The 13,548-nt window shown below is 36.3% G+C and overlaps 1 protein-coding gene across 1 annotated transcript in view; it reads left to right on the top strand.

Moving 5' to 3' along the window:
* znf827 (zinc finger protein 827) overlaps window positions 1-13,548 on the top strand; it is a 789,732-nt gene that overhangs the window by 177,200 nt on the left and 598,984 nt on the right. The gene's annotated exons all lie outside the window — the stretch shown is intronic.

Genomic DNA, 13,548 nt, shown 5'->3' with positions numbered 1-13,548 from the left:
GGCATCCGCTGTGTAAAACATATACTGGTTAAGTTGGTGGTTCGTTCTGCTGTGCTGACCCCTGATGAATAAAGGGACTAAGCCGAAGGAAAATGAATGAATGAACACAAAAGATGATATTTAGAATTTTGGACTTTCACAACAGAAAAAAATATTATGAAAGTCAATGGGTGCCAGCTTACCAGCATTCTTCAAAATATCTTCCTCTGTGTTCAACAGATGAAAAAGAAAACTCAAATATGTTTTAAGCAACTCAGACTAATTGGGCTGCTGTATGTGCCCAGGTCTACATTTTTGAGAATTGAGTAATATGTGCCTGGGGTTGCATGGCTACTTTTTTTGTGCAAAATTCTACAGGGCAGTATGACATAACCCAAAACTAATGGACTTATGAACAGCATATCTGGAAAAATCAGTAGCTCGCCTCATAGATCGTCAGACATGGGACACGGAGCAGACCAGGTAAAATGGAAGAAAAAAGGCAGTATGAAATAGAGGTAAAAGCACTCAACATGGGTTGGCTTTTCTTTCCTAGTTATCTTTGGATAACATTATCCGTTATATTTTTGGAAGGGGTAGGTGGGTCAATCGATATAGCAAATTAATACAAGCAGGACAAGCTAAACAGCTTCTCTCATTGACGCGCACATGAAGGACGTTAAGATACGCAAAATGTAGAAATGGACCTCAAGTGGATTTTATTATTTATTTATTTTTAAGGTATTTATGGTATATACTGTTTAGGTATTTTTAATGTACAGTTAATTATTACAGCATAATGAAACATTTGAAACTAAAGAAGCAACATAGAGGATGCCAGGGGGACAAAACAGTAAATAAAACATATAATATGATACAATAAGTTAAACAAGAAACACAAATAGTACAAAAAATACAAAAAGTACTGTTGTTACAGGGAAATTTTAAATAGGGCATGACAAGACACACATGACTTAGTGTTTCCTGAACCTGAAAGTGATTCAAAGTATTGTTTCAATTCTTTTATGAATACCTTAAAAATCGGTTTATTATTGGAGAATTTGCATTTATGGATGTGATATTTAGCAAGTAAAAGTAAAATATTTATAAAGTAGAACGCTTTCTCTGTACTATTGTCTGCATCAATCAAACCAAATAATACATTTTTCCAAAAAAAAGAAAAATTGGAATATATAAATTCAATCACAAATTTGCAAAAGTTACCCAAAAATATTTTGGTGTAGGAACAGTACCAAAATAAATGTACAGTTGTGTAAGAATCAGCTCTTTGGTTTAAATTATGTTTAAACTTTGGGGATTCGAATCAAAGATTCGAACATGATTCACATAGAATTATTTAAAGCTTACACTTAACTTAAGTATTTGTCCAGCAAATAGAATGTTTAGTGTAAAGCAATCCTGTATTATATTATTACGTGGCCAACAATAACAGTATAAAAACCAAGTGTGCCGCAAGCCTACGTTTGAGTGAGGGTCTCGGCCGTTAGATTGCCCCCTGGGGGCTGGCTGCAGTACAAGTCATAAAGCCCGCCTCCTCCGTGTTAATGAAGGAGACTTGAGCCCAAACAAAAAAAAATATTACACTTGCAATAAAATGTCCCGAAAGATGGTTCTGGTCGATTAAGGCACTGGTTATTGTGCTAAAATAGGTGCAGATCTTCATTTTTGTAAACAGTTTGTTTTTAGCAGTAATTTAATGCTGGGCGTGTCATCGTGATTGACAGCTGTGATTGACAGTTTCTCAAAGCGCGGCGTCTGAGCTTCGGCAGGAGACTGAAGTAGACTGAAATGTTATTATTCGATTTCTGTGTTATTTTACCATGACAAAATGAGTTCAGCAGTAAACTATAGTTTCTGACATACATGATCCTGGTGGAACACTGTTTATTCGCTAAGTTCAGGGCTTTTTTCGGGCTTTATTAGTTTGCTGATACACGCCTAGCCACCCAGATAGCAAAATACAGTTCCGGCTAGATTCTCGCCTGCCGGAGACTTATCTCTTAGAGCTCAGACTGACTAACGTTAGCTCTGCTGGACCTACTCCGGATGCCTGGACTCACTACCCAATTCCAGCCCGAGTTAATCGAGCCAGATGCGGCGGCCAAGTGAGCCGGCGCTGCCGCATGCGAGCCGGAATCAACCCGCGACGCCGCGAGTAAGTTATGCGCTGCGGCCTGGAGCTGGCGCGATTGAATATATAAAACCCTCATATTTGTTAACGTTATTACATCCATTTGTGTTGATATGACAGCAAACGCATGCTGAGAAGTTCGGGGGGCGTGGTTGATTTTACATAAAGCGTTTGACTGGAAGCTCGACTCCGCTCATTTTCGCGGCTCCTCCTCTGGCTCCATCAGACAATCCTTCTGCGCATGTCTGGCTCCAATTTCAGCAGTCTTTTGCGACAGTTTGTGCCCGTCAAGCAGGCGTTTTGCCCTCAAGGCGTTCAATGGGAAAAAGGGCTGTCGCGGCGTCCATATTTTTTACAGTCATTGATAAAAACAGTATCTAATTATTTAATAAGCAAGGTAGCAGTATCTGAAGCTGAGGCATTAACTTATAAAGCACACAACACACCAACACGGATCTTAAAACGAAACAAAAGTTTATTGCTACTCTATAACACAAAGTACTAATCTACGTAAAACAAACAAATGCACATACATACACACTAGGGATGGGAAGATTAACCGATATGTATCGATACGCGGTCATGCGCGTGCACGATGCGAGTGCATCGGTTGAGCAGCAGAGGATGAATGAAATTTTGGAAGCAAATCGAGATGCATCGGTTTTTGCGAGATGCATCGATTTTTCCGAGATACAGCCTATATTTTTAATATAGAATGTATTTTTTATTTATTAACAAGTGTTGTCAACCTGTTTTTGGCGCATAATTTAATCGACCTACATAAAGTAAGCCTTAGCAACGGATTTGCGGATGTGCACACACTACAACTCAGTGTATCAGGTGTGCGGATGAAGCTAGTGGTGCGCCCTCAGAAAGCGCGAGAAGCAAAACAAACATTTTATTCCCCACTGAGTTTTAAATCTAAAGTATGGCAAGCAACATTATGGATTTAAGGATGGACGACATGACAGGACAGATGCAATTTGCAAAATGTGCCGCGCATCTGTAAAATACGTGGGCAGTACGACTAATCTGAAATCTCACTTGAAACCGCGCCACGGTGTTGTTATGAAAGCATCTTCCAGTGTTTCTGCATCCCCGGCTTTCGCACTGCTTCAACCAGCTCCAAAAGTGGTGAGAAAAGCATTGCAAGTTTTTTTTCCATGCGCAACAGTTCTGCTCGCTCTACGCCAATAACGAATGCTATTGCATTGTTCATCTGCAAAGATATTCAGCCTAATGTCACGGAGAACGAAGGTTTTAAACACCTCCTCCTGTTTATTTTTATTTAATTATAATAATAATAATATTAATAATAATAATGATAAAAATAATGGGTGTCACGGTGGCACAGTGGGTAGTTTGACCACCTCAAAGCAAGAAGATTGCTGGTTTGTTATATTTTTATTAGCCTGTTGTTTACAGTGACAGTGATGTTTCAAAGCAGCATAACACTGCTAGTTCACAGCCTTAAGTTTTGAATAATCAGTGGCAAAATATATCTTTGTAAAACTTGTTTTCATAGTTGAAAAGTTAAATCACAATTCTTGTTGTGCAATGCTAAATTTATTTATGTTGAAAGAGTGCAAATATATACATACTTTTTAAATATATATTGCACTTATACATTCTGTTTATCTTGAAAATACTTAAATAATATGTGCTATATGTTCTAAAATGGCCCTCTACTGTAAACTGACACTCTGGCTCTGAGAGAAGAGCCAGTTTGTAAAAAAAAGTCTTGGTTTTGCTTGGTTTATAAATAATCAAACTCATTCAATGGCACAGCATCCTCTTTCACATCATCTCATAAACTTGATCTAATAAGTTAGTGCTGAAATATCGCATCGTATCGTGATATGGGTGTGAATCGTATCGTGTTGCATCGCAATATGTCACAAATGTATCGCTAATATATCGGATCGTATTCTTTGTATCGAGATGCGTATCGGATCGGCATTATAGCTTAGATGCCCAACCCTAATACACACACGCACAAGCAGTTTGAGGAGAGTTATGACTGAGTGGATTTAACTTCTAGCCTTTGCTAAGTTCTTAGCATTGCAACCTGAGAGAAACCATAAAAGCAGAGAATTTTGCTATTCTTTACTACTTAAACATAATTCACACCAGATTCAGTAATGGGTAGAAACCTTGTTTGTGCTACTTGCGTTCTGATGTAATTTTGGTTTCCTTGACTGGTCCAAAGGGAAATCCCGGCGAAGCTGATTGGTCACGTGATGGAATTCCCTTGTCGGTGAAGAGGGGTTTCCTTAGTCGGTTGCTAGGGATACGGATGTTGGACAAGGCGGCGTTCGAAGTCCTTCCTGGGTTCCTGTAGTTAGGATGAGTTTCAGAGTTTGGATGTGTTGACCCGATGGCTTGTTGTTGAAGCGGTTGCACAAGCAGATCGGGGGTCGAGCCGGCAGCAAGTGAAGGTCGCGGTCTGCTCCGTGATGTAACGAGGCTTCCGGCGAGGCGATGTAACGGCCACAGCACGAGAAGAGCGACGTCCGGGCAGCGACGGCGGTGACGACTGGCAAAGATGACCGGCAAAAGACGACGATGAAATTCCTTTGTTCAAAGTTTTATAGGCTTTGGTAGAGGCTGGGTCTACACAATACTTGTCCAATCAGAGAAGGTGCGGGGTGGAGTCACACCCCAATTCTGCCCTCTAGGAGGCCGGGTTGACACCTGGTGTGGGTGCTGCTTTGATAGCATAGTGGTTAAAATAAAGTCTTATAACGTCAACACTTTTCATAGTATGGTTTCTTCATATAAACCAATGCATTTAAAATGTTCCTAGCTTTCAATCGATACCAAACATAAAGTATTTCACAAACATTCTGTAGATTTCGTTTGTCACTGAGGGCTATTAACTTACTCAAGAACTATCTATAACAGTTTTGTTAAACACATGGAACATGTACACACAAAAACCTACAGAAACATAAAGCAAACGTACATTACTCAAATAAACTGTTTTACTTAAATGTCCATTAAACTTTGGAAGTGTTTCTGATCGCTTCTGTGTCTGCCTGAGAATGTGTATTCCTTGCAGACGCCAAAGGGCACGCGAACCAAAAGGTACTTCTCAAAAACCGGTTTGGTGGGTTTTTGATTGTAGAGCCTCTTATTGTTTTAAGGTGTAAAGTTAATTAACACGCAACTGTGATGTTGACTGGATAGTCGTCCTGTGGATTGCCTTTTGCTGGGTGCCTGTGGATTGCTTTGAAAATGAAACCAAAGCTCAGACCTGTAGGCACCAACCAATCTTTTAAGGATAACATGGTCTGTGGCTTGTTCGGTTCTGGAACGATCCGTTGACTCACTACAGTTGTTTCATTTTATAAATTACAGAAAGCGCACACTGTGTTAACATTCAATTTAAATCTTTGAAAATATCTACTCACTGGGTGGAATCTGTGAATTAATTTAAAGGACACTTACTTTGATTTACAAGAAATGGCACAAAAGAAAACATGCCCAGTGATGTATTCGAGACCAGAAATGTACACAGCGGCTTCTAATGAATTTGTGAAAATAAAAACTGCAAGCATGTATTGTAGCTGGTTCGTATTTCGTACCCCTGGAAATAAATCCACAGCCTGGGTTGGTTTTGAACAAATGAATAGTAAGTAAATGATGACAGAATAAAAAATTTTGAGTGAACTGAGAAGGCTAACAATGTGCAGTCAAATTAATATTGTCCATATTGATTTCATGCTGACTTTAATCATTAATACCACATTAGTAATTAATTAACTACAAAATATTTATTCATCTTAAGGGTGCAGAGGTGGTTGTCTTCGAAATTTTTTGTTGTTGTGCTGGTTAAGTCTCTTCACAGTCCAATAGTAATGATTAAAGTGAATGATCTAAATTTATATGTATTTTTATATTCTGGATAAGGCATAAGACTAAAAAATGTTCATCCAATTAAATATTGTCTGGCCGACATCTCCCATAATTCTGATAAGTAGCTTAAACTGTCAACAAATGTAGATTTGGGCTTCTGCGCATCTGTTCACGCATAGCCATTAGCATGTGTACGCCTGCATGAGCACTACGCGTTCACCTGCAGATGAGACAGTCACAGTTGTGGTAAAATCAAATGCTGAATTAAAACTTTTTAAAATCCTTAATCAATATTCGAGTTACTTTTGCACACTGTCGCTGGAGAAAGGGCGAAGTATTTCTGTTAGACAGGTAATGTTCTGTTTTACAACTATTTTAGTCCCCCAAAGCTGATGTAGATTTTGTTGTGTTATGAATGTGTTATATACACAGACATGTTGTTTAGCCACTGAAATCTCCCGCTGAAGGATTGATATGACTATTTTCAGTTTCATAAGGGACCTTTTACAGCATCGATATTGTAGATTTTTATTTAGTTTAACAACAAAACATCAGTAAATAGGGCTACTTCCCTAGCCTGTTTTACTGAGCCAAAGAGCATAGAATCACCAACAGGCGACACTCTAGTGCGATTTGGAAAACAGCCACTAGATGGGGCGGCGGCCATTTTGGAATGAAAATTCCAATAGAACAACAGCATATTATAAGTCTGTAAAGTAAACTATTAAAAGTGCTGATGATTGTGATACTAAATGTTGTTTGGTCGTCTTTTAGGTTGTATCTTAGCTTTAATGTGCTTTTTAAATAAAAAACAAAGCAGCTGCTTGCCATCGCAACAGCAATAAAATCCAATGGACGGCCAATTGCTTTCACTCCTAAAATGGTGGAATCCGGGGCTGTTGCTGGGCGCTGCTGTTGCAATGGAAAGTTCTATTGAGTGTCGCCTCTTGGTCATTCTAAGCTCTTTGGTTGAGCTGAAGTTGCTTTAATATTGACATTGGTTCATTTTTGAACAATGACAGCCTCCCATACTGTTTAGCATGCTACTCTAAATATTCGCTAAAAAAATTGCAAGTAAGCAAGGCTTAGTAATAGGTGTAATTGCTGCACACCGGTGGCCAACCACTAAATATTTCTAACTGGCGAATGACATGAACTAGTGCATTGTAGTATTGGGAAGTTTGGATCATTTTACTGTCTCGGATCTTTGAGTCTTGTTCATCTAGATGAACGAATCATTTTTCGAGTCATTTCATTCATTTGGGTTAATTTGCCAAAATATTATTAAAATGTTACCAATTGCTTCCAAAGTTCTGCATTGTCTGCTGTCACATCGCGGTGCGCGCGTTCACGATTTCGCGTTCACTGAGGCGTGGCTTTGAAACGATAATAGATAATATTGCTGACGAGTTAGCATTTTGGCACCTTTAATGAACATTTGACACATTTTTTGTTTAACACAAGATCAAATATTATCAATTAAGATATCTATTAGTAAAATCAACTAAGGTATTAAAATATGTTTTAAAATGTGTTGCTAGTTGTTAGTTTGTGATAGTTAACGCCATGATAACCAATGATAAAAAAGGAGTCCTTATTGTAAAGTGTTACTACACATTCCTCAAAATTATTTAGCGTTTTGAAAAAGAAGAAAAAAAAGTGAGCTCAGAATGACAGATTTGGTTATGTCATTATTGCGTGAACTATCCCTTTACAGTGCACTGTAAATATAAGACCTACTCTGCAACACTCCAAAATGATAGTGTAATTTGCAGATGTGGCCACAGGGATTATGAAAGGCTTATCGCAACAAGGCTGAAATCACTTGGGTTGCAGTTGAAAGGCTGCCGGTCCAGTTTAAGTGTGCCAATAGGAGTTTGTATTTCCCCCTCCCACACTCCCAGTCTTGTCCCATTAGTTTGTCACTCATAGGATCAGCTTGCAGAAAGCGAGCTCGCAGCCCTGAAGGAAATGCCATACACTCTCATCAGTCACTAGAGAGAGACGACGAGCCCAGCACATGCGAGTGTGGATAATGGCCCAAATGCAGCAGAGAGACACTGCCGCGGCCAAATACACTATAAAAGACTATTGTTTTAGGTGGGCTAAGGTTGCATTTATTGGAACCCAAATAGCAGGGCAGGCCATTGTTGAGTTTGTTGTTCTTTTTTTTATTTGAGTGCTAACATTTTCTCAACATGCCTGGCTGTGAATGTATGTGCGGACTATTCAGACAAAACGTGGCTTTATAATGTAACTTGTTTTCCTGTTATTAATTAAGACAGATAAAAATAGTATTTAATAGTTACATAAAAACAACATGCAATTAAAAAGCCATCAGCCTTTAAATTCTTTTTCCATTGGATTGCGGCCCCTGGGGTTATTAAGCTAGATTAATGACACAGCAATAGTTTTCCTTGCAGCAGATTGATTTTACAGCACAATGTTAAACTTTTCACACCTTTACGACACTCATGCACATTTAAAATAAAGGCCATGACTGAACATAGAGGATGTTCAAGTGACGGTCTCCAAATTTGAACCAAGAATTGTCTCGTGCTATAAACACTGTCCACTGAGGTTAATATTAAATGAAACAAACTATTAATGACTATAAAAATGAGATGGGTGTTAGACTGTTGCACTTTTAAATGTGGTCAATGGTTTATGTTGCTACTGGTGTGTGTGCACAGGTGTGTGCATTGTTTGTACACTCTCATAAAAAAGGTACACAGTGGTACAAATAAAGTTACTTAAGGAACAGTTTTGTACATGTGTAAAGATTGTACCTTATACAGAACAAAAAATGCTTCTTATACTGTTCAGTATATGGTACGTCTGAAAAAAGGTATAGTATGGGACAACTCCTTTATTATAATATCTATGAAAATAAATATTACTGGAAAGGCAAAGTGACTTATGAATAATTTCCATATTAAAACATGAATCATCATTTCAAAGCAACAATTCATAAACATTAATTATTAAGTACTATAAAACAAAACAACTGGTAAAACAAAATTATAGGTATTGTAAAAACTAAACATTTAAAGCATTTTTAATAAACAGTTATTAAGCATTTTCTGATAAATACATTTTCATTGTTGATATTCGCACCTTTTGGCGTTTGCTTTCCACTACGCACGTGAGCTGGCAAAAGTCCTGCAAATGCAAAGTGTTCATGCAGACGTTTTAGTATTGTAAAACTAACCAAACATTGTGCATATCTCGTTACAATACTTTTGCATAATTCTATTTTTTATTTTAAAATTAAATTAATTAAATTAAAGTAAATTCAAGTTTAAGTGATTACAAAGATATTGTGTGAAAATTGAAGAAAAAAAATGTTTTATATTGTACGGGAGATTGTATTTCTGTAACATTTTTGTGAAAAGTGTTGTGAAATGTTTAGCAAAAAATAGATCTTTTGATTTATGTTGAAGTATTTTTATTCTTTATTGTAAATGGAAGAGATGCATAAACACAAATATAAACTTAAAAAAATGTTTAAAAATGTATTTAATGTTTTATTTTTACTGAAAATAAATTGACCCATTTTGGATAAAGCAAAATGCCTTTTATAGTTCTTGAATAAACACATTTGACACTGTTAAGGTACAAAGCGTCTTGCCACTGTAGTGGTACCTTCATGGATAACATTTGTACCTTTGATGAAGGGAGGATATTGTATCTGCAGGTTTTAAAAACAAAAGGTACATTTTGGTTTTCCATGGTACAAATTATGTTCTTAAAGGTACAAACTGCAATGGTGCAAATGTGTTTCTTTGTCTTAAGGTAAAATTCTGTGTCATAAAAAGGTACTGCCCAAATGACTTTTGACAGTTTTTTCTGAAAGTGTATGTTTATAACCGCCTCTGAGGATAGTGGGGGTCGCGAGTCACTGGAATTGTTATTGTGAGTTGAAAAGTTTAAGAACCCTTGATTTAGATAACTCAAATGCTCATCTTTAATTCTGAGATTAAAGTTTGTTTTAGTAATTATGCTGTTATTTTGCTGTATTTTATAGTATTTAATAAAATAGTTTTTAGATTGTAGGATTTATATTAGTTTTAATTCTTTTAAGTACAATTTAGAGTAAAAAAAATGACATCTGAGATATGACTATACAAAAAATTTATTTCAGTTTTAAATCTTTAAGTTTATTTATTTACTTTAAGAATATTTTTTAATAATATTCCTTTTTTCATTTTCTTTTCGGCTTAGTCCCTTTATTAATCTAAAGTCGCCACAGCAGAATGAGCCCCTAACTTATGCCCTTCCAGCTGCATCCCATCACTGGGAAGCATTCACACACACTCATTCACACACATACACTAAGGACAATTTAGCCTACCCAATTCACCTGTACCGCATGTCTGTGGACTGTGGGGAAAACCAGAGCACCTGGAGGAAATCCACGCGAATGCGGGGAGAACATGCAAACCTAACACAGAAACGGAAACTGATCCAGCCGAGGCTCAAACCAGCGACCCTCCTGCTGTGAGCGAATGTGCTACCCACTGCACCATGATAATAATAATTCATTCATTCATTTTCTTGTCGGCTTAGTCTCTTTATTAATCCGGGGTTGCCACAGCGGAATGAACCTCCAACTTATCCAGCATGTTTTTACATAGCAGATGCCCTTCCAGCCACAACCCATCTCTGGGAAAATAATAATAATAATAATAATAATATATAAAATATTTTTAATAATATATGAGACATGCACTTTAGAAAAGGTTTATCAATAAATCAAAAGTAATAAAAATGTATTTACTTTAGGTTAAATTCATAAAATAATTTCTTAAAAAACGGTGAACACTGTTTTAAATAAAACAAAAAAAGGAAAACAAATTCTGCCAGAACACTCACTAGTCATTTTTACAGACATTTCCATTAACTTAAACATAAGATACATAATTCATATTGAGAATTCCTTTTATTAATAGTAATTAAAATTGATTAACAATTTTCCCAGTACTGGGTTGTGGCTGGATAGGCATCCACTACATAAAGCATATGCTGGAATAGTTGGCAGTTCATTCTGCTGTGGCGACCTCTGAAATAGAGACTAAGCTGAAGGAAAATGAATGAATGATATATTAACAATTTAATTATTTTAATAAAGGCTGCTTAAAAAGCAGCATTACCACCCCAGAAATCAATTATGCTTCAAAAACATTCAAATATGAAACATTAAATATGTATGTTATTTTAAATAACATTTCATACACACAATTGCTGTACTTCTGATTCATTAAACGAAGCATCCATGAACAAAATATTTCAAAAAAACAAAAACAAGAATCTCTTTGACTGGTATTGCTATTTATATTTCTAAAATAATGAAAAGGCATGGTCACGATATTAAACTTGATTACATTCTATACCTCTAGGTTCTTGCATGCAGTACATGAAACCAATTTTCTTAATGTTAACCGTGTACATAAACAGTTCGCTCTGCAACACGATCTCTCAGACAGCAGGTTTCCTCGCTCCTGGACTCACATGTAACGTATCTCCGCTTCCACTGGAAGGCCAAGAGCTTTTATTGGTGATTGATGGAGAGGGCGGCCCTCAGGTCTTCAGAGTTCATCAGTATTCACAAAGCATTCCAGTCTGAGTCATAAGACAGAAGAGCAAGGCATAATGACTAGAAAGCATGTGCGCAGGAAAACAGCAGAACATCCCGTCTTGACGCAAACACGGCACAGCTTGCCGGACAAAAGCCACCAGATGAGGTCACGCGAACTTGGGGTTCACAGAAATGACACAATGGTGACAACAAACAGGGTGCTGTTCGACATGGCGTATTCTCCTGGAGTTTGTGATTCTGAGTAGTGCTACAGGAATCAACAGGAGAGGGCTGGTAGTCAGCATATTCGGAGTCTGTTAAGGACGACACAGGGCTGTAGGCTGAGACAAACAGCAGTGGCATGCAGAAGAGCTGATTTACATAATGGACACAGATCTGGCTAGGTCTACAGGTCCATCTAGTGTCAGGCTGAGAGAAGATCACTTTTTACTGTATGAGCTCATTGAAATTCGTGGAGTGGAGTTCTGATGTAAGATTAGCAGAATTACTTGTGGTCGTAGACGTGTAGAGAACGCAACTGTAAAAATAGCAAAATGTTAGATGTTTGCATATTTAACAAGTCCATATTGCATGAAGAGAAAGGTCATATATAGGGGCCTTAAGCAATTCCAGCCATGGGGCCCAAGTCCTGAAATGCACCCTTTCCACTTTTATTTCAATTTTGTTTATATTGCTGTTTTTTATATTACCCAATGTTATTTAAAATTAATGCAATCTCTACATATTAAATGATTACTTTTCTTAAAATGAATTTACAACAAAAAATAATATATATATTTTTTTTATACATTTGACTGCTGTTCTGCTCCATGATGGATATTTTATTTTGTAATATTATTATTATTACATAACATTACATTATTATAATATTCTATTTGATTGTATACTAAATACAAATTATTTATGTTAAAATTGTATCTGTTTAACTCTCACCATACAAAATATGATAGAAAACAATGTTATATATAGTTTATAGGGTATAATTTATACTTCTAGATATTTATTGGGGGCCTCCATGTTTCTTAAGTGGCCACTTACCTTGCTTATTGGTTAAATCAGCCCCTGGTCATTTATTGAATAATATATAAACACATGTATATAAGTACATGTCAGGCCTGTGGGCAGCCTGGTGAAAGTGGTGGTTCTTTTTTTTTCTCAAAAAGTGGATCTTTTTGCAGTTATCATTTTCTTTTTAATTATGAGATTCAAATACTGCATTTTAGTGATAATTTAAACACAGTTTTTAGCTGAATTAGCTGGTTGTGTGTTCACTTTTTGAAGTAGCAAAAGTATTTCTTAAAGATTTAAAATAAATAAATATAAATACTTATTTTCAAAATATAAATGTAACTCATCATATATCATTTGAAAAAAATAGGAACCTGTTAAAACTTTTAAATTAAAAACTGCAGCTTATTGTCATTCATTTGGCAAATAACAAACTGGCCAGCACATTAAACTTTCCTCAGTCAGAAATTGGCCATTTGAATAATAAACTATTAAAACAAAATAATAATAATAATAATAATAATAATAATGCAGAGCTTCACGATTTTACATTTGAAAATTCATGGATAATAGCCAAATTAGTTTTCAAATAAATTTTAATATGGGCTGCTTTTGGTGCTTCACACCATTTTATTGGTAATTTTTTTTGTTTGTTTGTTTCAAGAATAAAATTCACTATATAGAATAAAAGTAATTGTAAAAATGTTTTCTCTATTTAACAACGATACAGTAGGTAAGTAGTGAAAGATGACATCACTCACGTCAGATGTGTTTTTCTTTACAGCTGGATGTTGAACTAAAAAACAATTGTTTGCATTGGATATAACTTGTTAGCTGAAGTCTTGCAGAAGGGACAGTCAACAGAGTATTCTCCTGGTCTTAAAGCCTTTTTCTATGGGTTAATTTCCCAATTATGGTGGCATAGCAGATAAAGTAAGACAAATGAGTTCAT

The sequence above is a fragment of the Danio rerio genome, chromosome 1 (assembly GCF_052040795.2).
Source record: "Danio rerio strain M-AB ecotype USA chromosome 1, GRCz13ab, whole genome shotgun sequence".
In the NCBI taxonomy this organism is placed as follows: Eukaryota; Metazoa; Chordata; class Actinopteri; order Cypriniformes; family Danionidae; genus Danio; species Danio rerio.
Note: the sequence above shows the minus strand (reverse complement) of the source record. Positions and strands in the feature narration are given on the sequence as shown.